At 40.2% G+C, this 22,787-nt stretch overlaps 1 protein-coding gene across 1 annotated transcript in view; it reads right to left on the reverse strand.

Moving 5' to 3' along the window:
• The window catches only part of SGCD (sarcoglycan delta), a 376,042-nt gene extending 370,762 nt beyond the window's left edge, over window positions 1-5,280 (reverse strand). Inside the window, exon 1 of the mRNA XM_029051018.2 lies at window positions 5,120-5,280. The gene's annotated coding sequence lies outside the window, so the exon portion shown is untranslated. The remainder of the gene's footprint in view (window positions 1-5,119) is intronic.
• Between the last annotated feature and the right edge of the window lie 17,507 nt (window positions 5,281-22,787).

Here is a 22,787-nt window from a genome sequence, read left to right on the forward strand (position 1 = left end):
CCCAACTCCGCGCCCAAGGGTAGTTCATCACAGCAGGAGGTATAGTTCAGCACTGCCACTGAAGATGTGGAACTGGAGAAATAAGCTAGGCAATCTCTTCCTTCTCCCCTCCCTGATGCTGCCCCATTGTCATTATGGCAAAAATGGCCTCTCCTGCCATTCTGATTGAAAATGAGACTGTAGTATTTCCTATCTTTAGCCAATCGAGTGGCAAAATGGACCCCCCCCACCCCCAACACCCACACACATCCACAACTATCCTTGCTAAAGCAGAATTTCTGGTCACTATTTCCTTCCACCTCATCATCCCCTGACCCTGGATTAAATCACCTCTAGGGAAGGAAGTGGCGAATAGTGCAATACGTGCAGTTTATGACTGCTACAAAAAGAGAATATGGAAGTGAATGGGAGATCTTTTCCCCACCTAGGGGTGCATTACTGCAATCTAAAAAGGCTCAAGTGGGACAATATCTGGACTGACATATAAGGTATACATCAGATGCCAAGAATACACTGAACTTAATGTTTATTTTGGGCACATGCAGTCATTAAAATAATTCTATACCGTATCATTAATATCATTTGGTTGCACAGGCACATATTTTCAAGTTCCATCATAATTTTGGAGTTTCCTTTCTACCACTCTGTCTGCTGATGCCATTCTTTCTGGCACCAAGAAATGTGTTATCAGTATTTGCAATCCAGTATACACAGATATGATGAAATCCATTGAAAATTCAGTCCAAACAGATTGGGTGAATTGACCTAAGAGAGTAGTGCCGTCAGAACCTTGATATGTTAGCAGCAGTTCTGCTGATGTAGCTACAAGGCTTGTCAAATGTAAAAGCCATCATTCCTATATCCAAGAAAAATAGACAGGAGCAATGGAGAGATTCACAAGAATAACATTAAATCTGTAAAATCACCAAATTCCTCAACATACAGAAATGGCATTATAAGGAAATTTAGTAGCCCGAACCAGAGATCTTTCTCAGTTCTACTCTGATCAATAGTGGAAAGGAGTTCCCTAAAAAATGTCACATCAAAGTCCCCTTTGAAAACATGTCAAAGTATTGTGGAGAATTAGCCATGGGTTCGAATCCCGGCTCCGCCGCTTGCCAGCTCTGTGACTCTGGGCAAGTCACTTTACTTCTCTGTGCCTCAGTTAACTCATCTGTAAAATGGGGATTATTACTGTGAGCCCCACGTGGGACAACCTGATCACCTTGTATCCCCCCAGTGCTCAGAACAGTGCTTTGCACATAGTAAGCACTTAAATACCACCACCACCACCAAATTTATTTCAAGTTTCCTCAACAGAAATCTAATAATTTACTGTATATTTGTTTAGTAAATAATCCACCAATAATGCAAAAGTGTTAGTCAAAGTATTTCTGAAATTTCCCCAGTCTTTAAAATATAATATTGCAATGCATATTTTTTTAAAAATATCTCTGACAGAATAAACGCCTCCATTAAAATTAAAGCTAATGTAACCACTATATAAGCTAGATAGTTGGTAAAATGCATGAAGAAATTCAATTATTCAATGTTCCAAAGATAATTAGCCTCCTGATATTTATTAAACATGTCATTTGGACAGACGTTTTCTTTCAATGATTTTGGACAGATAAAACTTAATGTCTATATTTAATAAGACCTTTCCCCAAACACAATTTCCTTCATGTTAATTAACTGCACTCCTCTGGCAACCAAGATGAATTTTTAAAATGACTCTGTATGCCAATTAAAAAACAGTTAGGGTATTAGAGTGAATCCTGACACTCCACTTGGAGAAAAATTAAAGTAAAGCACTATATTTTCAATAATACCAAAGTGCTATATTTTGAATGTTAATATCTGTGGGCAGTATTTGAGAGAAAAGTGAAACTTAAAAGGTGATGGAATTCCACACTAGAATTTTGGCTTTAAATGCAGTTGTAGTAAAGTCTATAGTTTGTGAAACTGAAGAATAGTGCTGCCTACAAAGATTTAGAGGCCTCTTTACAAACATTAAATGTGGGTGGCAAATCACAGACATACAATATTCCTATGTAGAAAGATTTTAGAGTTGGAATTGAATAAGTACTCTGAATACATTTATCAGAAACACGCAAGGCTCTGACATGGGAAACAATTTTCACTGCCAGTTTGAAGGCTTCCTGTGGTTTCAGCTCTGGCAAACCTGGATTCAAACTGTCATCCTTCCCACCCCACCCTTAAGACTTTCTCTGATCCTCAGCTACCCAGATAGCAGAGACCCTGTGGGGAGACCACAGGGCCAGTACCGCTGAAAGGAACAGTTGGCAGAAGTGCTCCAGGCAGCCGTAGCAAGGGAAAATCAGCCACTTTCTAAGACATATCTGAAAGTTGCTATGCAGAAAGACACAGACACCCAAAAAGGCATAGCAAATCTTGTTAATGTTTACTTTGGATTGCACTGTCACTGTTTTCTAACACATGGATGAATCAAACTATCAATCAGTAGTATTTACTAAGAGCTTACTATGCGCAGAGTACTGCATTAGGCGCTTGGGAAAGTCCAGTACAATAGAGTTAATAGACAAAATCCCTGCCCACAAGGAGCTTCACACTCCAGAGGACGACAGACACTGAAATAAATTACAGATAAAGGGAAATTGCAGAGGGTAAGGATATGTATATACGTACTATGGGGCTGCAAGTGGGGTGAATATCAAGTACATAGGGGGTAAATCTCTGAATGCATAGGTGACGCAGAGGGAAGGGCATGAATGGGAAATGGGAAATTAATGGCTTGGTTCAGGGAGGCTTTGAAAGTGAAGAAATTGGGGGTCTGTTGGCTATGAAGGGGGGGAGTTCCAGGCTAAGAGGAGAATGTAAGCAAGGGGTCAACCATGGGATGGATGAGATTGAGATACAGAGATTAGGTTGGTGTTAAAGGACAAAAATATATGATTGGGTTGTAGCAGTAGATCAGTGAGGTAAGGTTGGAGGGGGAAAGCTGATTGTGTGCCTTCAAAGAGATAGTAAGGAGTTTCTGTTTGATGTGGGGGTGGATGGACAACATTGGAGGTTTTTGAAGAGTGGGAAGAAATGGCCTGAAATATTTTTTAGAAAAATGATCTGGACAGTAGAATGAAGTATGGAGGGGAGAGACAGAAGGTTAGAAGGTCAGCAAGGAGACTGATGCAGTTGTCAAGACAGGAAATAAGGGCTTGGATAAGTGTGGTAGCAGTTTAGATAAAGAGGTAAGGATGGATTCTGTTAATCAATCCTATTTATTGACAATACAACAAAACGATATGAGGCACATTCCCTGCCCACAGCGAGCTTACAGTCTAGATGGGGAGTCAGACATTAATATGAATAAACAATGGATATGTACATAAGTGCTGTGGGGCAGAGGGGTGAATAAAGGCAGCAAGTCAGGGTGATGCAGAAGGAAGTGGGAAAAGAGGAAATGAGTGCTTAGTCAGGGAAGGTTTTTTGGAGATGTGCCTTAGATAAGGCTTTGAAAGAGGGGAGAGTAATCGTCTGTTGGATATGAAGAGGGAGGGCATTCCAGGTCAAAGGATATGGGCAAGAGATCAATAGAGAGATAGACGAGAGTAATTCTGCCCAATTTCTCTTTCTTGACTGCAAGAGAATCTGAGTTGTGTACACACCTTGAGCTGGGAGATAGGAGACTCAGAAGATGCAAACACTCCCATAAACGCTAGGCCAAGCTAGTAGAAAAGTAAATGGTACCTGTTATCCTCCCACTGGCTTTCTGGCTGCCTGTGTCTCACCAGATAAGTATTTGATAGAATGTGATTGAGTGTTGGAAAGTGAATTGTTAATACTGATGATTACATAGCTTTAAAACATTCCTGTTAAATTGTTTTTTTCATAAAAGAAAATATATTCCCTTCATGGAAAAACATCAACTGAATAAAATAAAGTTGGAGTGTTCCTTTTAATGTACTGCCAGAATGAATTGACATCTGGGGAAGGTTTCAGACCAGCAAGGAAAAAGGCACAAGCCATCCAAAAAGAACAGCGGCCTGCAACCAACTAGAAACAAACATTCATTTAAGGCAATGGAAAATGTTTAGACAGCAAAGAAGTCAGGCTGTGGCAGTGAACTAGTCAGCTAGTTTAAATTTTGTTAGTTTGGTATTTCTTACTTGAGGAAATGATTGAAATAAATCTGAGTTGAGGAATACCAAAAGAGATGGATTAAAAAGTCACACTCTAAGTCTGTAAAACAATTCTGCCAGAAGCAGTGTTTTTACTAAGAGTTTTGGCTAAAATGTTGGGAGAAAATTGGAGTCCATTTGACTGATAGTGTACAAGCCTATTTTTCATATCTCACCCTAGTTAGAAGGAATGGCTTGTGTTCATGCACAGCACAACACCCTTTTTAATGGTATTTCTTAAATGCTTACTATGTGCCAAGTGCTATACTAAGCCCTCAGATCAATATAATCTAGTCAGGTTGAACACAGTCCCTATCTCACATAGGGTTCAGAGTCTTCATATACAGATGAGGTAACTGAGGCTCAGAGAAGTTAAGTGACTTGCTCAGGATGACACAGCAGACAAATGGCAGAGCTGGGATTAGAACCCAGGTCCTTAGGATTTCCAGGCCCCTGTTCTAGACCATGCTGCTCTTGGTAAAACGCTTCCCACCCCACCAAAAGGAAAAAATATACAGCAGCAAGAACCTGGCTGGGTTACTCTGAAGGCACTTGGAAATTTGCTAAATTTCCTGTAGACTTAATGGCATCTTGTGCACTTTTGCAAAAAGGAAATGAAAGGCTGCAGCAATAGCACCTCTCCAGCACTTAATGCGACACTTTGCACACAGTAAGCGCTAAACAAATACTACTATGAATTGTCGCACCACCCAGCTTGTGATGGTGTTCTGAGGATCGGAAGCCCCACAGAAGCATCATTCCTGGAAATTCTCTTCAGTAACCTGTCACTGTGAGCTGTCATTAGATTAAGGTAGCCTAATTCTGATCCAGTGGGAATTCTGAAGTTCTTCTAATCATTAACAGACAAGCCCCCAACTTCTGGAACTCAAAAGCTTCTAACTTAAAGGCATTAAATGTTAAGAGAAAGAAAATCAAAATACAGAGGCAGAAGCACATACCTTAGCAGTCCTGGTAGTGTAGAACTTTGGGCACAATCTCAGGGCGACATTAGGGGTTAAGATGATTTCCTCAGACCTCCACCAGAGGGATGTTTCTTTTAAGCTCCTAATGGGCTCCAGTCCAACCTTTCATAAATTCCTGAGGATGTGGCAATATTCTTTAGGCCTTAAAAGCCATAGCGGAAAGGATGTCATTCATGAAAAGTAACAAAGAAAGAGAAGTCATGTAAATTTTGGCCATGTGTGTTGTTCAGAAGCACAATAGAACATGTAGCAATTGCTAATTGACTCCTACTCTATGCCAAGACTAAACACCTCCCAATAAACACAGGGGCTTCGTGGAAACAATGTGGTAAATTTTGACACAAGTGCATTCTTGTTTTAACTGTCTTTTTCTCTCTACCAAAAAATAAATGACATGACTGAATTTGGTTGTAGACATATGGATGTGAATGAGCAGACAGCGCAACCTTGGAACATATTCAGCCTTAATTTTTCCCTACCTAATGGGAATTTGTTGAAGCAATCACACACTCTTGACTTGGTGATCTATATGATGAGAAACAGAGTAGCCTTGTTGATAGAGCATGAGCCTGTAAGTCAGAAGGACCCAGGTTCTAATCCTGATTCCACCGCTCATCTGCTGTGTGACTTTGGGCAGGTCAAATAGGGATTAAGACTGTGAACACTATACAGGGCAGGGAATGGGTCTACCACAATTATCGTTGTATCTACTAAGCTTAGTACAATGCCTGATACATAGTAAGGGCTTAACAAATACAATTAATTACATTCTCACATTTATCTACCATATCTTCCCCTTTGGCCAAAAACGTATAAAAAAGTCCCCCGATATAGAAAATCATTCAATCTCAGAATCGTAGATGTGGAAAGGATCTTTAGAGATTGTTAGGAAGGTTTCTCTTTTTATTAAAGCTTTCACGGGGAATACTCCTGAACATCCTTCACTCTGACAGTCATCCTCACATACAACTAAACTCCAGTCTGCTGTCATTTATGGCCATGACCTCTTGTTCTGTCCTCTGAGGACAACGATAAAAAAAAGTTCAGCTTCTTCTAACTGGAAGACAGTTATTAAGTCACCAAACAGTCTTCTTTGGTAGGAAGGAATGAACTTATCCTCTATGGAACTATTACAATGTATGCTCTCAGAGTGCCTGCAATCCACTGCAGATGGAGAAACCATCAGTTAAAGCCCAAGGCAGAAGTAATGTGCCTTTTCATCTTGGGCAAGATTGGCAAGTCCCACTTAGCCGCCACCAAAGCCATTATGGACACAGGATTTCAGCAGCAGTGAACTGAAAAATGGGATTGTGGATACGCTTCAAGCCTTCAAATGCCAACAGTGGCAAGGAGACACAAATGGTCTTTATCCTCCTGTGTCACTGCATTTCAGGGGTGAGAAGCATCGGTAAATCAGAAATGGACTTCTGTCAGCATAGGAATTTGCCTTGCTCTGTCATCATCATCCTTCCTCCAGACCAATTTCCATTGACCCCAGATGGCGCCACATGCAGTGGCCATAACGTTAAAGGGCAACGATCTGGGCATGTCACTCCCCTTCTTAAACAACTCCAGTGGTTGCCCATCAACCTCCGCTCCAAACAAAAACTCCTCACTCTAGGCTTCGAGGCTCTACATCACTTTGCCCCTTCCTGCCTCTCCTCCCTTCTCTCTTTCTACCGCCCACCCCGCACGCTCCGCTCCTCTGCCGCCCACCTCCTCACCGTCCCTCGGTCTCGCCTATCCCGCCGTCGACCCCTGGGTCACGTCCTCCCGCGGTCCTGGAACGCCCTCCCTCCTCACCTCCGCCAAACTGATTCTCTTTCCCTCTTCAAAACCTTACTTAAAAATCACCTCCTCCAAGAGGCGTTCCCAGACTGAGCTCCTCTTCCCCCTCTACTCCCTCTGCCATCCCCCCTTTACCTCTCCGCAGCTAAAGCCTCATTTTCCCCTTTTCCCTCTGCTCCTCCACCTCTCCCTTCCCATCCCCACAGCACTGTACTCGTCCACTCAACTGTATATATTTTCGTTACCCTGTTTATTTTGTTAATGAATTGTACATCGCCTCGATTCTATTTAGTTGCCATTGTTTTTACGAGATGTTCTTCCCCTTGACGCTGTTTATTGCCATTGTTCTCGTCTGTCCGTCTCCCCCGATTAGACTGTAAGCCCGTCAAACGGCAGGGACTGTCTCTATCTGTTGCCGACTTGTTCATCCCAAGCGCTTAGTACAGTGCTCTGCACATAGTAAGTGCTCAATAAATACTATTGAATGAATGAATGAATGAATACTAAGGTTCAAAAAGCTTCAGCTTCCAAAGCAGCAGATTGGCCAAAAGCATGGCTGAAACACCACACGAGTCAAAGGGAGAAAGCAGCATTTACACCAAAATGTTCCTATAGACACGTTTGCCTTACTTGAATTCCCTGGTTGGCAGGGAATATTGGTGGGTAGTTATACTGTTATACTGTATTCTCCCAAGTGCTTAGTATAGTGGTCTGCACACAGTAAGTGTTCAACAAATGTCATTCACTGATTTCAGCCTTCTCCCTGAAATAGCCTGTAGAGGAGCCCAAAGCTCCGTGCATTTCAAATGAAATGATTCCCTTCCAAATGCAAGGTGGGTTGTTCACACTGTAAACCCTGATTGGCACCAAGAAGAAAAATCTGCTTACTGATTTCTAAGTTGCAAGTCCCCACCCCACCAGATTCATTCATTCGTTCATTCGTATTGAGTGTTTACTGTGTGCAGAGCACTGTACTAAGCACTTGGGAGAGTACAATACAGTAATAACCTCAACTGTAAAATGGGCATTAAAACTGTGAGCCCACACGGGACAACCTGATCAGCTTATATTCTCCCCAGCGCTTAGAACAGTGCTTTGCACATAGCACTTAACAAATATTATTATTATTATTAATTACACATTGCCTGTCCACTCTGATTGGTATGGGGCTATTTTCTCTGTCCCCTTCACTGCTTCCCCTCCACTTCACCAACTTTTCAAGAAATGTTAAATCTCATGCCCAGGGCAAGGGAGCCTGGGGCTCAGCTTTGTTGGAGGAAAACTTCAGCTTGCAGTCGCTGCACAACTGGACAACCTCGAGAGAAGTGTGGCCTAGTGGAAAGAGCATAGGGCTGAGAGGCAGGAGAACTGAGTTCTAATCCCGGGTCCACCATTTGCCAGCTGTATTGCTGTTGTTCTTGTCTGTCCGACTCCCCTGATTAGACTGTAAGCCTGTCAATGGGCAGCGACTGTCTCATCTGTTACTGATTTGTACATTCCAAGCGCTTAGTACAGTGCTCTGCACATAGTAAGCGCTCAATAAATACTATTGAACAAGCTGTATGACCCTGGGCAAGCCACATAACTTCTCTGTGCTTCAGTTTTCTCATCTGTAAAGTGGGGATTAAAATATATGTTCTCCTTCCCTCTTGGACTGTGAAGTTCACGTAGTGCAGGTTCTGTGTCCCACAAGAATAAAGTGCACCTAAGCAAATGCTTAGAATAGGGCTTGATACATAGTAAGCAGCTATATATAGTAACAACAATAATAATCTTGTAATGGGAGTATTGACTGCCAGTCACATGTGCATGTGACCAGATGGATATGTGTTTCTAGGTTTTAAATCCATGTCTCTGGATATTTTAATAAGTATACTTTTAAGAGGCTGGGCACTCATTCATTCATTCTTCCATTCAATCGTATTTATTGAGCACTTACTGTGTGCAGAGCACTCTACTAAGCGCTTGGGAAAGCACAATACAACATAAACAGTGAAAGTCCCTGCCGACAATGAGCTTACAGTTGGGGGCGGGAGGAGAGTGGAGACAGACATCAAGAAAAATAAATAAAATTACAGATATGTACATAAGTGCTAAGGGGTTGGGATGGAGAGAAGAGCAAAGAGAGTAAGACAGGGCAATGCAGAAGGGAGTGGGTCATGAGGAAAAGTGGGGTTTAGTTTGGGAAGGCCTCTTGGAGGAGATGTGCCTTCAGAAAGGGAGAGAGCAGTGTGCTGCTGTGTAGTAGATTTGCATGCTTGATAACTAATTTCTGTCTGTTCTGATGCCGAGGATGGTTTCTGGGAAAGATAGTGACTTTCGCTGCTTCTTCTGTGCCCCAAGACAAAGCCTGCCTGATGCACTGGGTGGGGGGGTAGGGGGGAAGGAGAGAGGGAGGGAGGACAGGGGGATGGAAGTTCCAGAGATAATTCATTCATTCTTTCTCTCCACAATAGGGAACATGAGTGGGCAGGGGAAAAGAGAAAATTGGTTTAGTCGTGGGAGGAAAGTAGGAATCACTTAATCTTGAACCCTTAGCATGACCCCCCTGCCCGCCCTACCCCATCCTCTCCCAACAAGCCCCTTGAAGAGGGTCTCAGGTTAGAATGGAATACCATTCTCCCTCACCAAACCTGAAATTGATTCAGTCATTTCTTCCTTCACTTTAAGTCTGAAACATTATTATGGCATTTAAAGGATAATCAGATCAGGCACAGAAGGCCAGCAGGAGTGGTTCAAGGGTGATGGGGAGGGAGGGAATGCATTTTGAGTGTTTTTCACTGTCGCTGATGAAAGAGTGGAAGAGAGATGGAATGAATGATTGTGAATATGAATGAAAGTCTCCAAAAAAGTCCCACCATATAAATACCTAATTTTCCTCCCACTTTCCTTACCAACCCCAGTCTGGTGGTCTGGGTCTTGACTCATGTGGCAATCACCTTGAAATAACAATTCTCTTTTCTTCTTCCCTACCCTAACCCCCTACACTTTAGATCAGTAAACACTGACATGATAAAGCTTTAAAGAAATTCTCATTTTGATAAAATTACAGGAAGTGGTTTAACAAATGAAAATTAGTTGGACTCCACTGTTGAACAGCCTGGAGTAGGGCTACCATGCTGATCCAAGAACTCATTATATCCAGCCTTGACTCCTCACTGACCACCCTGCCTCCTCTCTCCACTCCACTCCTTATTTCACTCCGCTGTCCAGATGATTTTTTATAAAAACATGTCAGTTCATTACTCCCCAATCCTCAAAAGCCTCCAATAGTTGACAACCCACCTTCACATCAAACAGAACTCCTTACTAGCAGCTTTAAAGCACTCAGTTAGTTTTCTCCCTCCTACCTCACCTCAGTGATTTCTTACTACAACCCAACCCGCACACTTTTCCCCTAATGCAGACCTACTCTATGTACCTCGAACTCATCTATCCTGTTGCGGACCCCTTGCCCAAGTCTTCCCTCTGGCCTGAAAGTCCCTCACCCCTTGCCCAACTCTGCCCTCTGTCCTGAAAGTCCCTTCTTCTTCATATCTGATAGACTAACACTCTCCCCACCTTCAAAGCCTCCTAAAATCACATCCCCACCAAGAGGGCTTCCCTAACTAGAGCCACATTTCCCCTCCCACTCTCCCCTCTGTGTCATCTATAAAATTGGGTCTTAAGCACTTTAATTCTCATCCCATCTCCACAGCACTTATGTGTATATCCTTATACTCAACTATTTCCCTTACCTTTAACTTGTTTTAATGTCTGTCTCCCCCTGTAGACTGTAAGCTCCTTGTCAGTCATATTTATAGAGCACTTTCTGTGTTCAGGACATTGTATTAAGCATTTGGGGGAATGCAATATAGTATGTAGACATGTTTCCTATCCACAAGGTCCACAAGGGCTCACAGTCTAGAGAGGGAGACATTAAAATAAATTGTGGATTGTACATAAGTGCTGGGGGCTAAAGGTGGGGTGAATATCAAGTGTTTAAAGGGAACAGGTCCAAGTGCATAGGTCAGACAGAAGGGTGAGGGAATATGGGAAATAAGGGCTTAGTCAGGGAAGCCCCCTAGGAGATGTAATTTTAGTAAGGCTTTGAGGGAGGGGAGAGTGATGGTTTGTTGGATATTAGAGGAGAAGGAACCACATTCAGGACTGTGGACAAGGAGGTGGTGGCGAGGTACAGTGAGTTAGGGTTAGGGATACAGTTAAGGTTAGAGGAGTAAATATGATTGAAATGAATGAATTGAACGTGCTGAGTTGTAGTAAGAATTCAGTGAGGTAAGATAGGAGGGTATAAGATGACTGAGTGCTTTAAAGCCGATGTTAGGGTGTTGCTGTTTGATGTGGAGAAGGACGGGCAACCATTGGAGACAAGGATGGGGATACATGGACTGAGCAATTTTTTTAGAAAAATGACCTGGTCAGTGGAGTGATGTATAAACTGGAGGTCCATTCTTCCCTTTTGGCATTAGTTTCCTGCTCTACTTCCCTCCTCAAGTCACAAGATAGACCTTTGCTCTCTAACTGCTCTCTCTGCACATAACAAATGCCAGCTGCTGCTGCTCCCTTCTTGGGCAATAGCTTTCACTCATCACAAATGGACATTGGAGGGAATCACAAATAACTTAAAAGTTACAAAATAAAGAAAAATGACTCATTAAAATAACCAAAATTGAAATGCCCTCGAAATCACCATTCTGGTGGGCACTTCTATCTGACTCTCTCAAAAAGCTCATTGAGTTCCGTCCCAGAAAATTACTCTGAAACTCATATGCAGTAATAATAATGAACTAATAATACATAATAAGATGGATTCATCTGCTGCATCTAGGAACAATACTCATTCTTATTTAATAGTTCCTGGCTCTTATTAGGCCTACTTTCAGGGGCTCAATGAGAGGCAGTCTTACTTCAACCTCTAAGGAATAGATACCTTCTGAAAGCAACAAAAGTTTAAGAAGTTGCACAGATTTTTCTGCAACACACCAACAAGGCAGATGATACAGACTGCCCAGCTTCAACAATGGGGAACATGCAACCCAGCCAAGTGCTCGCCGCTTGAGGAATAAGGTGAGATGAACCTGGCAGATTCACATTAGCAGCAGTGGGAATTTGCTATTCAAATATTAACCAGCTCTCACCCAAATGCAATTACCAAAATTACCATAGATTGGAAAAGATGAAGCACTTATGGGATCTGGGGACTGAGAAGTAACTAGAGCCTGCAGGGTGAATTTCAAACATATTTCTTTGTTTTTATTTTTTTCCCCCAGCCTGTTCATCATCAAAATTCATGGGAGGTTGTTTTGTAAAACATGTTTGCTTTATTTGGGCAAAATAAAAGTAAGGTCATTGGCCATATGCTATGGCTTCATGGGGCAAAATAAATGTCAGTCGGGCACCATAATAAGCACTTAGGGAGAATACAAAAGACATTCAGAAAATGGGCCCTGTTCATCATCACATTGCTTGCATGAGTACCCAAAGTTGTTTCAGGGGTATGTGGGACCAAATAGTGCTGTTTTAATAATAATTATATAATAATAATAATAACAGCAACAGTACTTGTTGAGTGCTAACTATGTGCTAAGCACTGTTATAAGCACTGGGTTTAAGGTTAATCAGGTTGGACATAGTCCCTTGCTTACACTCTTAATCCCCATTTTACAGTTGAGGTAACTGAAGCCCAGGGAAGTTAAGTGACTTAGCCAAGGTGACACAGGAGAAATGTGGCAGAGCTGGGATTAGAATCTAGGTCCTGCTGACTCCCAGGCCCATGCTCTATCCACTAAGCCACACTGCTTCTCAATATTTCAAGGGCTTTCACTCACTTGGGGATGCTGAGAAGTGAAGCTTTTTATTCACTATTCCCAATAGGGAATTCCCAATAGGGAAGTGAAGACATGATGGTGAGATAAATAAATCATGGCAGCTGCTAGAAGTGCTGGCCCCAAAATAAAACCATTTGAGAGGTATGGAGAAGAAGGACCTTTAAAGGGTCAGCTTCAGATGGGCAAAGCTCTGTGTATGCATTCATCCATTCATCTAGACATAATGAACGGCAAACAACTCAGTTCTTCTAATTCTTAAGCTGAATACCTATTTGATGCCCTAATGATGTAGGAGGTGTTTATGCTTGATATTGTTAACCTCTAACTCAATAAAATTCAAGAATCATATCAAGATTTTGCAAACCATTTTGGATTCCATTACAGCCCATTAATATTTTCCATATAAAACAGTTCAGTTGAATCTCCTATAACACACGGGTCATATTCTTGAAGAACTTTGTTTTATGGAAGACATACATTGTAGAATGCACACCATGATCAATACTGCGCTCATTAGCAAAATCATGTTTGCAGCACTGCATCGCATTTTATCATGTTGAACAAAATTTCCCTAATTCACCAACAGCATTTTATCCAATATACACAAAGAAAACATGAGTTGTGGGAGAACTGATTACATGTTCCACAAAGCCACGTTTGGCACTATTACCTTACAGTGTGAAAGGTGCAGCATGGCTTGGTGGGAAAAATATTCAAAATATTGCAAATCTCAAGATAAACATTAGTGCCCTTTCTATTCCTTGGAATTACTGAATCCAAGAAGCACCCTAATTCATATCTATTGTAAATTGTATAAAGAACTTATCAACAGAAATTACCTTAATATTAGCCTTTCCACACTACCATCTGCTGCCAGAAAAAGCTGGGAAAAGTTATAGTTCTATGGCTCAGTGATGCCACCTAGTGGTCCCATAAGTGAATCCATTTCTTCCAGGCAAATTACGCCTTTTTTGAAAAAAATTTCCATTGGACCAGAAAGTTCAGAATGTTTAAATTTACAGTAGATTTTGGTTTACTCAAAATTCTGATCAAAAAGAATAAAAATACAATGCATTTTTAGAATTCCTTTTGCGGGGCAAAGTTTCCTTAGACTTTGGGATCCGAGTCTAGTTGGGAAGTAGGAAAGAGTTACTTTCATCAGTAGTTACAGCCACAGAAAAAGGAACTGGGAGCGCTTAAAAGTGGCTAAGCAAGTGCAGCAAATGAGCTTTTTTAAAAAACCTGGCCACCAAATTAGCTCTTTGTAGCCTAGCCGCCTACTAACTCGATTTTATTATAATTTCCTGTGCATTTAGTACAAAACTCTGTATACCGTAAGGTCTCAATAAATGTTATTAATTGACTGGTTAATTAAGTGAGCCAATGATCTAATCATGTAATTGGAAGGTATACTGCACTGTATTACGTGCTTAGGAAAGTACAGTAGAGATAAAAGACAAGATCCCTACCTTCAAGGACCTTGCAATCTATCAAGGGAGACATACAGCAAAAACTATTTGCCTTTAAGAGGAAAAGAGAGATAGGGCTGATTTAAACAAGAGGACAGATGGCGAGTGAATGACAAAGTGCTTAAATGGCTATGTGTACTGAAATGCTCCTGAAGCCTACTGAAGAATGTGATTTGTTGTTGACCATTAGTATCTATTGAGCCCCTATAGAGTGTTTTTCCCTTATTCTACTGAGATTTCAGGACAGTCCTGTGTGAATCTCAGTGCTCAACCCATAGTAAGCAATTAATGAATGCCATAATTATTAACATAGGGCATACACTGGCAGGAGAGCAAGACAAACTACAACCACCCTTGTATGTGATCTCAATACTTCCCAGCTGGACTCAAACATCCTTCTCATTGACTGTTTTACACACAGATAGCTCCACCTGTCATCTTTTTTTTTCCCTAATGCTGTTCAGAACACACTCTCTACACAAATTTCCAAGAGCTATCCATTTCTTACCCTATGGAAAAAACAAACAAACTCCAGGCCATTGGGTTTGAGGTTCACAGTTTGCTGGCTCCCTCCAAATCTATATGTTGTGCAGTCCCATTTCACATTTGCTAATGCAGTTGGTTCCTTCCAGGAAACCTCCCAACTGCCCTGTGTTCCAGCTCTCCTGTCTGACCACTACATAAGCCAATTCCTCAACCTAGACCATCCTCCTACTCTCAGTTTTGACTAATCAAATCCTTCCTCAAATGTTGCTTCCCCTGTGAGGCATTCCTTTAATTATCCACCCTACTTCCTAGTAAGGCCACTTCATCAACCTTTTCAACATTTAGGTATTTATCTGTTTGTTCAATAATGATTATCTGTGTCTGGTTTCTTAGTCTATTCATCAATTTACTATCACCATATCCCCATTAGATGTCAAGCTCCTTCAAAGGAAGTATTTTGGCCTTACTTACATTGAATTTTCTTCAAGCACCGTATCATGTTTTACATATTGTAGGTGCTTAATAATCTGTTGATACCGATAATGATAATCCTGATTCAGCAATCAGTTTGGATAAGCAGTAGTCAAACAATCAGTCTTCCAGTGAACTTGTCAACTGCTAATACAAATGGCAAAATGCAGCATAATATGTCAAGCGATCGTGAGACTTACAAATTAGGAATTCGATGGGATTTTAAATATTTACTTCATTCTGTGATTTTCACTGCCAAATAAATGTCTATAAAAATAATCGAGACAATTTCTTGAAGAAAGTTTTGCAACCTAAAGGAAGATGTCCAAATTCTTACAACATATTATTTTTCCTCTCCTTAAAAGCATCCAAGCCTTTCATATGGGATTGCTCACCACATCAACTCACCCTACCTTTTCTATGTGCTCTCTATTTACTGTTTCCCAGATGGTTCTCTTAGTCCCTTCCAAACACACTTTCTAGCTGTTTTTTGCTCTTGAGCCCATCCACTCAGTCACTTCATTCATTCATTCATTTATTCAATCATATTTCTCCGGTAATTTGCCAAAGCTCCTCACATTCCAAGTCCTCCTAAAATCCCACCTCCTCCAACTAAGCTTTTCCTGACTCATTTCTGAGCATCTCAAGTGAAATAAATCTACTAGCCACCATTAGCACTGATGAGCTACTTATACCGATCTGGTATGCTTGTTTATATAATTCATTTTTTGACTATTCTAAATGCAAATATACTTACATCTATCTCCCTCATTAGAGTAAGCTCAATGTGGCTCTTTATTCTGTATTTCCCAAGTGCCTAGTATAGCGCATTATACTAAATGGATGCTCCACAAATATTAATACTACTATTAGTAAGTGCCTCAGGTCTATTTAGCTTTTTATAAAAGTAGTTAATTACACCATCACTAGATTTCATGCAGAAAATTCACACAATTCTCAGTTGTGTTACAGAAATCTATGAGAAAACTGGATGCCAATATCAAAAGTAGAAAAATAACTGTGGCCTTTCCCTACTGGTAGAAAAACCAAGAGGGAATTCAGTAATTCCTTAGATTAGAATAGATTTTATACTCAAAAGCTAGATGGTCACATGCCACCAATCACTGGGCAGAATCCAATATAACAATCTATGTAAGGCTTACTACATTTTCTGTTTCCCTGAATCTGTATCCTATCTGTATCTGAATTTATATCATATCCACCTCCTAGCCCACATCCTATCTCTGGCTTGGACGCCTTCCCTCCTCAAGTCCGCTAGACAATTACTTTCCCTGCCCCTTCAAAACTATACTGAAGGCATATCTCCTGCAAGAGTCCTTCCCAGATGAAGCCCCACTTTCCCTCATTTCCCACTCGTTTCTGCATCACACTGAGTTGCTCACTTTCCTCTTCCTCTTTGTCCTAGCCCCACAGCACTTACGTATATATCTGTAATTTTATTTTTTTGTACTGTCTGTTAATGTGTATTGATGTCTGTCTTCTCCTCTCTAGACTGTGAGATCACTGTGGTCAGGGATTGTCACTGTTTATTGTCATATTGTACTTTCCCAAGAGCTTAGTACAGTGCTCTGCACACGGTAAGTGCTTAATAAGTATCATTGAATGAATGAAGCAATGCCACTGGACTATAGCTGAGTCTGTTAAGGCATGTTGAGCTCCTTGATCAAAGGTTTCAGGAAGATACAGGTCTCGAGAGGCAGACTCAAAAACAGGCCCAGTACAGGACAAGCCCAGTAATGCAGCAAGACTTGAACTCTAAGTGCTGACCATGTAGCATGGTAAATCCATCAATTATCTGCCTTTTCAGCTGTAATCACACCGGTGGATAAAGATCTTACCGTCAGTAGCATTACCTTAGAAAACTAAGGACAGCTAAATAAACATTTGTTTTTAAAGCAATCTCTCCCTATATCTATATAATGTATATAATCCAGAGACATGGATTTAGAAGCACTTGTTTACAGTAGAAAAATCCATTTCTTTCTGAATTTTAAATCTAAACCTTCAGTACCAACCCAGTAATTATGGAGGCAGCACCAGATTGATAAACAAGGTGGTTTTGCAGCCACAATCCATAATCTTCTCTTTGAGTCTGCTCAAGGGCCCCGGATGTCAGTTTGTTTGATAGACTACATATCAAGCTTCTCTATCCACCATCAACCCTCAGTAGTATCTACTGGTCCCCTAAACTGCTACTTCTATCTTTGTGTGAGTTACTGTAGATTGTAAAGCTCCTTGGAAGCCGAGATTGCATCTGTCAACTCTACTGTATTGTACTTTCCCAAGTGTGCTCTGCAGCCTCTGTCTACAGTAAGTGCTCAATAAATACCACTGACTGAGTGATTGAAGTGAGTACTGCCCACTGCTTGGCTCTCATATTTTTAAATTCCCAGGAGATAAGAATGCAAAAGACAAATTATTCCAATTTTCTGATTCACAAGAATTCAATTTCTATTGAAAACTAAATACCAGCTTTTAACTACCCTATTCTAGATGGGTTTTAGATATCACTTGAATCCTTGGAAATCATCTGTCAAATTAGGCATATTCCTGAATGAATTAGTCTGAAGATACTAATTTCCAGGAAAAAGGAAGGCACAGCCTTCAACCAGATGGTTTGGTTGATTAGTTTAAAATGTAACACTACACACCATTGCAAATCCACCATTCATAGCACTGAAATAAAATTTGTGACATTTGGGCCACTAATATATGGATAATCAATCAATGGCATTTATTGAGCACTTACTGTGTGATGAGCACTATACTAAGTGCTTGGGAGAGTACACTATAACACTATAACTGACACATTCCCTGCCTACAACAAGCTTAGAGTCTAGAGGAGGAGACAGACAATAGAAATTATGAATATGTACGTAAGTCCTATGGGGCTGGAGGTGGAGTGATGAACAAATGGAGTAAATAAGAGCTATATAGAAAGGAGAGGAGAGAAGGAACTGACGGCTTAATAAGGGAAGTACTTTTGGGAGAGATGTGCCTTCAATAAGGTTTTGATGGGGATAGGTTTTTTTGACCATAAGTTTCAAACAGTATCTCCTATCCATAGGTTCTCTACTAACTCCATCCTCCCTATATACCTGCTCTCTTCACCCACTACCCCCCAGTTTACACTCTTCATTGCTCACAAACTCAACTCTTCACCTTCCAGCCCCTTGCTCTCATCCTTCCCCCTGTCTGGAACTTTCTCCCCATGTCCAAAGCCCCCTTGATATCTTCTACACCTTGTCCAGGAAGTTTTCCCTAATTATTTTACACTATCCTAGGCTGAATTACTCTGCCATACACTGATGTATGTTTCTTACTTATTCATACTTATTTCTACTCATTCATCTTTCGATACTCCTAATATTAACACTGGTGTTTTTATACTTACTGCTGTAAATAATTTGTGCCTGCTATTCAGTTCATTAGACTACATGATTTTTGACAGCAGGGCCCATTTTCTGTATTTCTTTTGTACTCTCCCTAAGTGCTTATTATGGTGCCCAACTGACATTTATTTTGCCCCATGAAGATGTAGCATATGGCCAATGACCTTACTTTTATTTTGACTAAATAAAGCAAACATGTTTTACATAACAATCTCCCATGAATTTTCCAAGATTGAGAAGAACATTCAACCACCAGAGCACATTCTGAGCAGCTCACCTCTCAAAACTATAAAGCAATGCAGCAAATAAAAATCATATCAGTTAGCAAAAATAAAATGACAACCTTGCATGAGCTAGTTCTGTTGTATTGAATTCTCCCAAGCAGTTAGTACAGTGCTCTGCAGATAGTAAGCACTCAATAAATACCACTGACTTATCGATAGTCTTGTTAAAAATTTTATAGGGTGAACAATTTACAAGACTTTCAAGGCTTATATAAATTAATTCTAAAAGGAAAAGATTCCCAATCTATTGTTACAGTTTTAACTATTGGAATCCAAATGGTATGTGCTAAGACTAAAACTCTGACTATGTGTGTGGAAAAGAAGGAGAGAAAAGGGAGAATAAAAGAGAAGGGGAGATTAAACACAGGGACATAAGAGGGAGGAGAAGGGGAAAAATAAAGGTGTGTGGACAGGTGTGTTTATGTATGCTGAGCTACTTAGATTAACATTTAACTTCTACGAATCCTGGCAATCACTGAAATGCTACTTTCAGAAATATGATGTAGCTTTGTGAGCAGTTAAATATAGACTATTAGTCAGTAGATGCTTAATTACATACCAAGATTTCTTCAAGATTAAAAATGTCTACAGCTCAATTATTCTGATAAGAGTTCCAGAGTTCTAACACAATTTCTATATATACATCTTCAAACAATTTCTTCACAGAAAAATGTCAGATTAAAGCATTTTAATGTTATGTAGTTGATTTCAAGAGAAAGAAAACATAGCTGTCTCATTTGCTATTGTCGATAACAACATAAGAAATGCAATATTGGTTGAGACTGGTGATTCATTTGGGCTAATATTCTATCTCTGACAGTGCCACCAAAGGAAATTTGGAGAACATAGGCAATGATTGCCCTCTTTGTTTCAACCTCATGTTTAGGGATGCAGCTTCTGGCTTTTCCCTTTAATAACTCAATAGACCTATTATTCATTAACGTTTTCAAAAGCACTTTTCTGTCATGGCTTCCTTTTAGCTCCACATTCCAAACCCTTCCAAAACCTATGGGTATTTTCTACCTGCACAACTTATCATAATGATAAATTCCATACATTAGCCATCTTCTTGGTGAACAGGTTTGATCTTTTCTTTGCCAATCGTAAGTCTACCAACTCTGCTGTAATGTACTCTCACAAGCACTTAGTACAGTGTTCTGCATAGAATACCACTGATTGAATGATTTTTCAACCCTATTCATTCATTCATTAAACTCCTAAGCTTAAATAGGACCCCCTGGGGCATTTCTGGAATTTGGTGAACAATTCCATAAGCAACAATCTTTCCCCTCTCCACTTCTACCTTTTCAGGTAGAATCTCCTCTCAGTTAGTAGTTATTCTATTACCCTTTCTTGATACCTCTTCGAGATCTTTTATGTCCTTTCTGAAATGTGGCGAGCAGGTGTGCATGCTACATTCCAAATGTGGATGTTCTAGGACTTACAGTGCAGCAGACGTTATAATGCCCATCATTTTGTTGGGGAATAAAATAATTTCTTGAAGTACTTAAACCTCCTGGATTTCTCCATGGACTTCATTTTTTTTTCTTCTATCACAAGATGTTTAATTATGTCAAGCTGATCTTTCTGACTAAAAGCAATATATGTACACATAAAATTTAACATATTCAAGAGACGGGACATCTCTATTTAGCCACTGACATAAGATAATTATAATAAGGTAGCAGCAATCTATCCCATGGAGCTCTTGACATGCAGAGAGTAGAAACATGAAAGTTCTTTAATTTTGTATTTAAGGTAAGACAATAGGAAAATAACTTAAAGTACATAAGTGGTTCTTGGAATAATTTACTTGATTACTTTGACTCTAAAGTATTTCCCTTCATGTTTTTGTAATGAACCTGACCATGAAAAACAAATTTACGTCTGAGGTTGTATCATTATGAGCTGAGCTCATTTGGTGCGGAAAACCTACAGTTTAATTGCTTGATTTAAATTTGGCTGGTATAACGCATACTGAAACATTACTCTTTTAATTATGTTAATTTATAACTGAAAAGCTAAATTTACAAAGGCAATAACATTAATTATTTACTTGCCATTAAAGCTGAATATATATTACCAAGCTAATTGGCTCCATAAGACTGCCAAAAAATTAAAAACAAGTTTGCAAGTTGATTTATATGAGGAGGGTGCACACTCTCTCAGCAGGTTACTTATCTCTAATGGATTACATTGAAATATATGTAAAACATTTGTTTCACTTTCCTGGTGCTCTATATAGGCAGCTTTTCCTTTTTTAAAAGGCTCATTTGAAGAAGTGCTAATCATGACAGATGGTGAGCTATCTGTTTCATTCCCACCCTAGAAAGCCTCCTTATGGACCATCCTAAGTAAACCACTGTAACATCAATCTACCTTACTAATTGATGTCCATTTTTCATGTGCTTATTTTGGTAGCATTTTCATTGGGTAAATATCAGCTTAAATAAGAGAGTCCAAAGGATGGGAATCAGAAATCAGCCTCAGGCCTCATCTTCCCCAGGACCTTCTGTCTATATCTTGCAGTTTCTAAATTAGACTGGCATGAGATGAGAAATTGAGACTAGAATCTCAATGTAAAATCAGTCCATCTGTAAACCTTGTAGCAAGAGAAAAACATTTCCCTTTTGAGGAGCTTCTGAATGCTCTCCGATAGCTAACGAGAGGTCAGTACACATTTGTGAAAATAATGAACATCGATGTCTGACCATAACAAGAGCTAATAATGTCATACTTTTTAATTAAGAGTTAATAAATTTTTTTCCAAAATGATATGGAAGCTTTTCAATGTGACTGGAACACTGTCTTTATTAATAATTTACCTGAACTTTTCATGTCCTTGAAAACCAAAATATTAAGCATTTAGATTAACAGATGCATAATCAAAATAATACAATTAGATTGCTAATGGCTAAGCAGCAATTAGTGCTACATTAATATGTCATGGAAAGTGAATTTGCTTATTGTCTAAAAGCGACATTTAAATTCTATTTTATGCGTCTGTTAATCTGCTGGAGAGTAAAACAATACTCTGCTTTGAGTGAGTCTGTGATCCATTCCCCAGTGTGAAATGACAAGGAGATTTGCTGTGATGTCTAAGCAACTAATAGATGGTAATAAGCTCCTCCTAACTTGGTTCAGCATTTTCATACAATTCCCTAATCATACTGAAACTCTTCTTGGGGAAAACCAAATATCAACCCATTCACTTCAAACCCGGGATTGCAGTTATGGGATCCCTGGTTTTGGCAGGCCTGCCAAAAGCTTTGGAAACTTTCCTCTGGGAGCCCTACTCCATGGGACGGGACAATCAGGGCACAAGGCTGCCACTGGGCCTGCCTTTTTTCTGGAGAATGGATCTAGCAATCCTATTTTTTGAGCACATACTGTGCGCAGAGCACTGTACTAAGTGCTTGGGAGAGGAAAATGTAACAATATAAGAGTTGGTAGACATGTTCCATACCCACAAGGAGCTTACATTCTAGAGGGCGGAAAAATAGTTTCAAGGAATCTTGGAATTGTTCTATAAAACAGGGTGCCTGGGAGAAGTTTGGGAACAACATTTACTGGAGAATCATTCTGCACACCTTCAGAATGAGTTCTGGAAATAAGGGACCCATGTAATTAGACCATATCCCTCTTGGGGTGCCTCTTGCATAGACCTAATTCTCAGAAGCTACCTGTTGCACTGAGCAGAAACTAACCAAGTTTTCCAAATTATCTCTTTCTTCTATAGAGGAAAGAGGCTGTAGAAGGTGAAGGCAACAGGAAGAGAGAAAGCAGTTCATGGGGTAAGGTAGGTTTCTGCTCCTCTCCATGCTCAGTTCCATTTTGGGCATTTTATCAGCTACATCAGTTGGGACCTTTGGATCATTCACTACAGATAGTCAACTTCTCTATAA

Source organism: Ornithorhynchus anatinus, chromosome X1 (genome assembly GCF_004115215.2).
Source record: "Ornithorhynchus anatinus isolate Pmale09 chromosome X1, mOrnAna1.pri.v4, whole genome shotgun sequence".
NCBI classification, from domain to species: domain Eukaryota; kingdom Metazoa; phylum Chordata; class Mammalia; order Monotremata; family Ornithorhynchidae; genus Ornithorhynchus; species Ornithorhynchus anatinus.